Consider the following 9,110-nt stretch of genomic DNA (forward strand, 5'->3'; position numbering starts at 1 on the left):
CCTCGGGGCTGAACTTCGAGGCGGTTTGGGAGCATGCGCGGTGCGGCCACTCAGCCGGCCGGGCCCGGCGCGCGCGAGGAGCCGGTGCCTTCGGGAATGTTCCGTGCGCTACGTCTGCTCAATCGGCTGCGTGGGCTTGGGGCTCGGGCCGGTCTCCGCCTAGAGCGCCCGTCGGGAGCCACGGGCTTTGATCACCCGCCGCCTGCGTCTGTGCTCCAGTGGCCGCAACTGCACCGGCGGCTGTTCTAGAAGAGATCTGAGAGCGGGGTGGGCTGGGTCTTGAGAACCCCGCACCTCTCGCGTTGTGTTGAAGAACAACCGTCATTCCTAACGGGTGAGTATCGGCCACGCGCTCCCCTGCCGGCGCGGGCCCGCGGGGACCACCGGAGTCGCCTCTGAGCGGGTTTCCCGGGGGAGGACGCTCCCGAGCCCGCCGTGGAAGTGCGGTCGCCCGCGCCGTCGAGATGCGCCCCGGAGCCTGTGACCCTCGTGCGGGTAGCCGAGGAGCGCGAAGACCCGGGTCGCCGGTGGGACCTGCCTCCACCTTGCCCCGAGGAGAGAGGTTTGTAGAGTTAAGGTGCTTTGGGTGTGGCATCTGAAAGAGCACCCCGAATATGCGAGGGGTTCTTTTTCTTTCCAGAGCTTGCTATTAGTGTAACCAATTGAATTATTTTGCACTCTTAAAATAGGGCATGCTGGGCATGCGCACTTGTGACATGTCATCTTCGCTTAATGAAACAACTTACATTGATTTATTTTCTTTTCCCAGTGACTCACCCCGTGTTAAAATAACGAGTTAAATAAAATGCTCCGTGGTTGGAAATTTGTCCTGGGAAACTCCGGCGGTGGCGAAGTGAGGAAACTTGCTAGTATGGAAAGCAGCACATCAGTGTTATGTACGCTTTCATTCATTCGAACGTTCAGCAAATGTTTAATGGCCGCTTTCTGTGTGAGGCGTTGTGCATAGCGCTTTAATCCTGGAGAAATTTAGGAAGTGTTTAAAACTTCTAACAAACCTTGTACATTTGGGGAAGGGGAGACGTGGAAGTAAAGAAGCTGCTGCAAAACTAATGTTCCAGGTTATATTGGTACATTATGGCATAAGTACAAGTAGAACTGAAGTTCCACTCACCTTATAATCTGAAATAATGCATACGGATAAATGTGTCCAAACCTTGAAATCATTTGGCCAAACTGTCATACTGAATAAAATCCTTGCAGGGTCTCCCATCTTTCTAGAGCTCTTCTGGTATACGAATTTAGGAACAATGAGAGTAGAGAAAGAGAAAATGTCTAGAAATATTGGGTTGGCCAGAAAGTTCCTTTGGTTTTAAAGTAAAAATAAAAGATACATATTTAATTTTCACCAAGAACTTTATTGAACAACGTATTCACCGTTTTGTTCCACTACCTTCTGCCATTTTTCAGGCAACCTCATAATTCCATCTTCCCAAAACTTTTTATCTTTTTGAGCAAAGAACTGCTCCAGGTGCCTTTAACAGTCCTCCAGGGATTTGAAATGTTTTCCATTAAGATAATTTTGTAAAGACCTAAATAAATGGAAATCCGAAGGTGCATATGGCGGATGAATCAGAACTTCCCAGCCAAGCTATAACATTTTTTGCCTGGTCATCAAAAACACATGCGGTCTTGCATTATCCTAATGGAAGATTATGCATTTTCTGTTGACTAATTCCAGACGCTTTTCTTCGAGTGCTGCTTTCAGTTGGTCTAATTGGGAGCAGTGCTTGCTGGAATTAATCGTTTGGTTTTCCGGAAGGAGCTCATAATAGAGGACCCCCTTCCAGTCCCACCACATACATAACATCACCTTCTTTGGATGAAGACAGGCCTTTGGTATGGTTGGTGGTGATTCATTTTGCTTGCCCACGATCTCTTCAATTCCACATTATTATACAATATCCACTTTTCATCGTCCATCACAATTTGCTTTAAAAACGGAACGTTTTCGTTAAGTAGAGAATCTCATGTGGAAAAACGGTCAAGAAGGTTTTTTTGGCTTAACTTATGTGGAACCCAAACATCAAAGCGATTCACATAACCAAGCTGGTGCAAATGATTTTCAACGCTTGATTTGGATATTTTGAGTATGTCGGCTATCTCCCACGTGGTATAATGTTGATTGTTCTCAACGTCTCGATTTGATCGCTACCAACTTCAACCAGTCTACCCAACTATGGAGCATCGTCCAGCGAGAAATCTCCCGCACGAAACTTCGCAAACCACTTTTGACATGTTTGATCAGTCACAGCACCTTCTCCATACACTGCACACATCTTTTTTTGCATTTCAGTTGCGTTTTTACCTTTCTTGAAATAATAAAGCTTAATATGCCAAAAATGTTGCTTTTCGGCAACGTTTTGCATTTCGGCAAAATGGCTACACAAAAATTCACCAATTTTGATGAGTTTTTTTTAATGCACACTGATATGACTTGTCACAATACAATCTAACAAAATTGTTTCAAATGAAGTTAAAAACAACTAAGTGCTACCACAGCCATCTTATGGAGAAAACCAAATGAACCTTTCGGCCAACCCAATACATCTCTTAAATAGCAACATTATAGAGTATGTGTGCATATGCAAATGATATGTACTCTGTGGTGTTCCTTAAGTACACCTAACTCCTGGAATTATTATTATACAGTGGTACATGTTTTTAAAAATACATATAGCATGTATTTACTGACATGTATTATTATAACTACACCTAATTGTTATGAACTATATAGGCCCAAATAATGAACAGGCTCAATAGAGGTAGGATTTGAGCTCTAATCGTAGACATAGTTCAGAGGGGAAAAAAAGTCAACCCTAAATATATTCAAGTTTAAAGAGCATTATGTGTTTTGGGGGGAAGAAGAGGGAAGCAGTATCAGTCCAGCAGATATCTCAAACTAGTGGGCCAAATCTCACTTGCCAAAGTGTTTTGATTCAGTTTTTTTTTTTAAGTTGCTGTCATTTAAAGGTCAGGAGACTTAACATAAAAGTCTATATTTCTTGAAAAATCAGATTTAGAAAAACCAGATCTGTACATTGCAGTCATCCAAGGCAATAGTCAGTTGTAAGTGATTTGCAGCTCTCTTCGCTATGAACAGAAAGCCTCTCCAGTTGTCCCGTCCTCCAATTTACCATCACCCCCCTCTGGCCTCTTCAGCACTGAGGCTTAGTGTAAGTTACTTTTCTTTTCATTTTATCATTTCTTTATTTGGGGCATGTTTTACTTAGGTGTGTCATCCTGCCTGGCGTTTGAATTTGGAACTCCATCTATATAGGGTAAGAGGAAAGAAGGACTTTAATTTATATTACTTGTTTCCAGAATGAAGTGTCATATCAAGTCCTCCAGACAGTGCTGTGAAGGACTGTTTTGTCAAGAGGTGCGGTTACCTTCCGTGATGTCAGCCTCAGAAGATGAATCTGCCTCAGATATCCCTAGAGTCCTTTAACTCAGTAAGCTGCAGTTTTGTCATCTGAACAACCTGGATGATCATAATATTCCCTCTCCTGCCTGCCTCCTGGGATTATGGTGAAATGTGACCATGAAATATGAAAGTGCTTTGTTAAATGTAAAACCATTAAATAAATTAGTTGCAATAACTCTAAAGCAGCAATTTTCTTATCTGGAGGTTCAGATTTACTTTTACCTCCCAGTGACCTCTCTTCCCAAAGTGGGGGAGGGGGAGGGGAAATATATGGCCACAGACGAGATACTGTGATTGGGGCTGATTTAGAAAAGAACAAAAAAATGTACAATTGCCCTTTTAAATTATAGAATACTTTGACATGAGGGGTTTTTTGGGGGGGAGAGGGAGAGGGATAGGGATGATGGTAGTAAAAGAGAGAAGATGAGAGAGAGGTGAGAAATGACCTTTGCTAAACCCTGCTGCGTAACATACTTTGATCGCATCAGATCAGATTTGAAGTATTATAGTCATCTAAATTTGGAGACAGATGGTCTGCTTTTGCTTTTTGAAGTAAAAATTCATTTTCCCATGGATTTCTACAGATTTTAGAAATGTATTTCAGAGATGTTCTCTGTTTATTTGATCCAAATGGAAAACTCTTTTATTAAGCTCTCTGCCTTATTTCTTTACTTTGAGAAACTTTCCTCATATAAGAGCAATTCCTGGTAGTTACACTTTGGATCCACTCTCTTTCCAAGTAAAATTCTGTTCTTTGCTATATTTGTGTCCTAGTGGGATTATATGTGTTGTGACAGAATAACCACACTGAGTTCCGTACTCATATCCAAAACAGTTGGGATCTTCAATTCCATACAGCTGTGTCCCCCTCTTACTCTACTTATTTGCCCATTTTTCAGAGCTTTTCTGTCACAAAACCAGAGGGTCTGCCATGAGAAGGGCAGTTGTAGCCCTGTATGGGGATAAGGGGTGTGAAGTCCCTGAATCCTGAAAATTGGGAACAGAGTACTGTCAGACATGATTCTTGCCAAACATTGGGTGAGTTTAAGCTGGGACCTCACTCTCTAATGTAAATATTCAAAATTGATTTATATTTGTAAGCAGTGTTCTATAAACGTACTATCTAGAGTTTAAAATACTGTTTTATGTTCCAAACTATACTCATGCTTCCAGGGGTAACCTTTAGTTCTCCTTTGAAATTTACAGTTATCTTGTGTGAGTCTCTGATGAGTTTTTAAGCTTTGATTTTATTTTCTAAATGTATATATTAATGACAAAAGAGTATAAACATTATTAATCTTTTTATTTTGAGATTCATTAATTACCTGAGCTTCTTAGAGTTTTTATCTTTTAATAGTATAGTCACCAAAACTAATACTGATGTTAACCTTAATAACCAAATAAAGTCCCAATGTCTTTGGCAGCTCGGCACTGAAACAGTATTATGAAAGTTTCATTTAAGATCCAGAGATCAGTAAATCCTACCCTGCCTCTAGTTTCTGTCATACTTGGTAAACACCCAGAAAACTTCATGTGTATCACAGGTTCAGCACCCCAAATTCCCTTAACTGACTGTCTGCAGGACCATAACATCTAAGACTGTTCAATATTAAAAATCCTAAAGTCTACCCTTCTCCTCTCCTTCTTCTTCTCTCCCTCTCCTTTATTTTACTATACTTAATCCCTCACCTCATGAAGACCCTGTCTCTTGACTACCGTTTTATCATCGGTAGTCTCTGTCAATAGATTAACTTTCTTCCTTGTCTAGCCACATTACTTGGTTTATTATTTATTCACACCAGTATCTAAACTTTCCTTGCCTTTTGTCTTTCTTCCACTTTTTCCCAGCATACTCTCCACTCTAGTTCAGTTTAGCCATTTGCTTTTGCAACTGATATATATATAAATGTAACTAAATTCTAGTAGTGAAAATCACATAACCAGATTATTATGGTGATGATATGTCATGGTCTATAATGTAGCTAGCCATTCTTTCCTTTTCCTACCCACAACTACTGTTCTTTTATCATTCCTTAAACTTTCTACCCCACTTTTTTTAAAAAAACAAAATTCACATTTTGTTTAGGTTGAAAAAAACTATACAAAATTGATTTTCTTAACCAAAAATTACAGCAATATTTTCTGTATTATCCCTAGATAAACCACAAAACACTTATTTTTGTTGGTTTTCTAGGTTTTGCTTGTAAATCAAGATGAGGCAGTAGATACAGTCATGGAAAAAGACAGACAAAAACAGACAAATCAGTTGTCAGTATCCATGGCCTCTGATCCTGTCTTGACCATGAAACAGAAGTGTTCAACATATACCTGCCAAAAAGCTTATGAAGATGTAGGCTCAGTAAAGGAATATAAACAACAACCAGATGTGGAACAACAATGGCAGGCTCTTCCATTCAAATTTTAACTATAACTTGTTATTTTAACTTCATTTGATAAAGACAAAATCTACACTGAAATCCTTGTTTGGCGAGCTCACATGTTTCTCTTACAATCTGATAATTCTCTTAAGAGTCCCTTCCAGATTTTTAACAGCATACTTAAAACTCCTACTATTCAAAGGTCAGTCATGATCTTCATTGTAATGTTTATAAAATGTATTCCTTCCTCCCATACCTCCTCAAAATTTATTTCTTCAAAGAACTGATAACTCAATACCTGACAATTGGATCCACAGTGATAAATGTTAATGTCTAAAATGACTTAACTAATACAATTCCAAAGTGCCATTAGCAGAGATCACACAGAGTGTAACATGGTACTTTCAATGCTATCTTCTGGAAGAACAGTTAGGTCTCCAAAGCATGGGACTTCAAACAGGCCATTTAAACAGGAAGATTATCAATGACTAATGTACTCAATGGGAGGCCTACAGGTCAAGATATTCAGTGATTAAGTGGCCTACGTACACCTTACAACTTTTCTGTAAGGTATTTTTAGATTTCTTACAGATTTTTTTCAAATATCAAATATGAGAGAGAGCCTATATTTAAAGTCTCTTAGGCATTTTCAATGGTTTCTGAATTATCTATAGGAAGCTCTGACTTACTTGTATAGAGTTTGATATATGTATCCACCATTAAATCCAAATCATGTTTTATATCCAAATTTATGTTCAGCAAAGCCAAGTTACTTGACCTTTGGTCTGTCAAAGTGTTCCTCGGGTATGCTTTGAGATGCTTTTACCCATTTTCATAGCGTTCATTCTCAACCTTCATCACAGGAAGAATACGTAGGACCTTCAGCAATGCATAAACGTTAGGAAAATCTTGATGTCTGCCAGATGAAGAGCTTCATAAATAGTGGATGGAAGTTCTATATTTTTCCCTCTGTGTTTTCACTTCATTCTCCAACAATGCAGCTCAGCAGAGTGTGTCAGGATTAGGTAAATCACTTCTGTACATGTCAGCATGATGCTCCTCTCATGTATTGAATTTGAGCTGTCCCATGACAGAGGGTACCAGAGATAAGCATTTAAGAGCTTTGAGGTGCTGTTCTGAGAGTATATCTTTCAGTTCCTGAATAATGTGTTCCACTGTTGGAACACTTAAGAGTTTCTTTATAGTAACTCTCAGAGGTTAGCTGAGATTCCAGGTTACTGTGCTGAGTTCTGTGAAATTTCCCTGGGAGTTTCATCTGAATATCAAGTTTGGTTGCCAAATTTGTGGCTTCCTCAAACCAAAATTCATGATAAACTTCGATATTTTCCATCACTTCATTTAGTGAATGCAGCACTGCAGTCAGACTACTGGCTGCAAAGAAGACATCAGAAGTTTGCCGCCGAAGATTTTTTCCAAAGGCTCTTGTAAAAGATAGAACATTTTTAAGAACAACAATGGTAACGATGAAATCAAAATCTGTTACTGCACTACAGAGTAAAAATGCTCGGCCAGCTATACAGTTATTCCATCTAACACTTGTGACACTATACCATCTAAACATAAAACAAGTGCTTGTAGGAGGTCCACTAAGATTTCAAAAGCATCATGCCTGCCTGTCCACTGGAGAATGGCAAATTTCCTTCAGTTCTTTGCCCCTTTCTTCATTGTTCTGAAAGAGGTCAGAAATTACATTGTCAAGCTCTAAAAACAGTTGTGATGGATGGAAAAAAGAACAAACTTCCTCAATTGTTCCTAATGCGACAGATACTCCCATAACAGGCAGTGATTTTGCCAACCACATATTTAAGGCACAGGAAGAGCAGAGTGTGTAGATAGCTTGGGGATATTTCTCTAAAAGTCTAGAAGCAACAACTTTCATTTTGGAAGAAAATCCACTGGACACAATGTAAGCCTGGCCGCAACAGTCCTCCATGTTTAATCCCCACTTCTCAGTTATCATAGTGTGAAATTTCACAGCCAAAATTTCTGCATCAGTTTCATAAGGTAGGAAGCCTACAAATTCCTCTCTCAGGTTGTGAGCTTCGTCAACAAACCTCACCAACACAGGCAGGTGCTCTTCCCCTGCTATGTCCACCACATCGTCAGTGATGATGGAAAAGAAGTGAGAGTCTCCCACTTCCCTAAGGGTTTCTTCCCGAATGCAGCTCTCACAGATCTCCAGCATCTGTTTCTGCTATGTTTTCCAACAGAACAATGTGTTAACTGCTGTTGTCTCAAAGCGCTTTCTGGGAACCTCTTTGCCAGAATTGATCCGGCACTCAGGCAGTGCTTGAAAGTTATCAGGAGTAAAGAGACCTTCTGAGATTTCATCAGCTTCATGTCCATCCAGAGGTATGTTCTGTTTTCCCATAAGAATCAAAATTTCAAATAAAGATTTTAAGTATTGTTTTCCTTCTCTTCAAGGGTTAAAGGTAAAATGTCTTCATCCTGCTTTTCACCCCCTTCTTCTGCACCGGGGTTCTAAGCGTTGCTGTTGTTTATTTCCTTATGTTTTTGTTCCTGTTAAGAGGTTTCACCAATTTTTTTCTGTTTCAGTGTCCTGATTTTATCTTCACTCAATTCTTTTATTCGTTTTCTGTGTCTACTGTGTGGATTATTCAAATGGCTGGTAAGAGCAAATGTTGTTGGTATTGTATTATCTCGAAGAACTGTCCTATAAGGACTCTCCCAATGACTTCACAAGTATCTGCTTCAGTTAATTTTGAGAAATAAAATAACCCAATCATTCTTTAGTTTTCTGATGCCTCTGCAAAATGTATAGTTCTACAGATCATATAAGTCTCAAAGTGTTTGGCACACAATCGATAATATTTAGTTGATCGGATGTTTTATCTTCTAAGTCTAGTCTCCTACAATTCTCCACCCACTTCTGGCATCTGGCTGGATCCCGCCGGAACGTGAAAAAGGCCAGGTCCGACTGCGTGCTCTTCCACGTGCAGTTGGGGGCCTCGCAGAAGTTCGGCATCGTTGTCTGGCCCCCGGCCGGCCCAGCCCTCCCCTCCCCTCCTCCTCAGGGCAGCTAGCCTGCCCGTCGGGGCCGCGGAGGGGAGCCGTCCCTCCCTAGGGCCGGCGCGCTTGGGGGCGGGGCCTCTACCCCACTTTTGACCTTGTACTTTCAGCTGCTGGCTTTGCTTTCTCAGGGGAAGTAGACTCAGTCATGAACTGCAGCACTGACTGCCAGGCCAGCTTAACTTCATCAGCAGATATCCTTCTCTCCTTTCTCAGATGAAAAGGTACCCTTTTTT

The 9,110-nt window shown here is 40.6% G+C and overlaps 1 long non-coding RNA gene and 1 pseudogene across 2 annotated transcripts; one reads left to right on the forward strand and one right to left on the reverse strand.

Annotated features, from left to right (window-relative positions):
- Positions 1-89: 89 nt before the first annotated feature.
- LOC136793685 (uncharacterized) lies at positions 90-3,608 on the forward strand. 2 transcript variants are annotated; one of them, XR_010839298.1, is made up of 3 exons: positions 90-562; positions 770-896; positions 3,343-3,608. It is a non-coding gene; the product is annotated as an uncharacterized lncRNA (long non-coding RNA). The 2 variants fall into 2 exon arrangements; XR_010839299.1 differs by having other exon boundaries at positions 90-334.
- Positions 3,609-6,462: 2,854 nt separating this feature from the next.
- On the reverse strand, positions 6,463-8,830 carry LOC131750305 (52 kDa repressor of the inhibitor of the protein kinase-like; annotated as a pseudogene).
- Positions 8,831-9,110: the final 280 nt, after the last annotated feature.

This window comes from Kogia breviceps, chromosome 2, assembly GCF_026419965.1.
Source record: "Kogia breviceps isolate mKogBre1 chromosome 2, mKogBre1 haplotype 1, whole genome shotgun sequence".
Classification (NCBI taxonomy): domain Eukaryota; kingdom Metazoa; phylum Chordata; class Mammalia; order Artiodactyla; family Physeteridae; genus Kogia; species Kogia breviceps.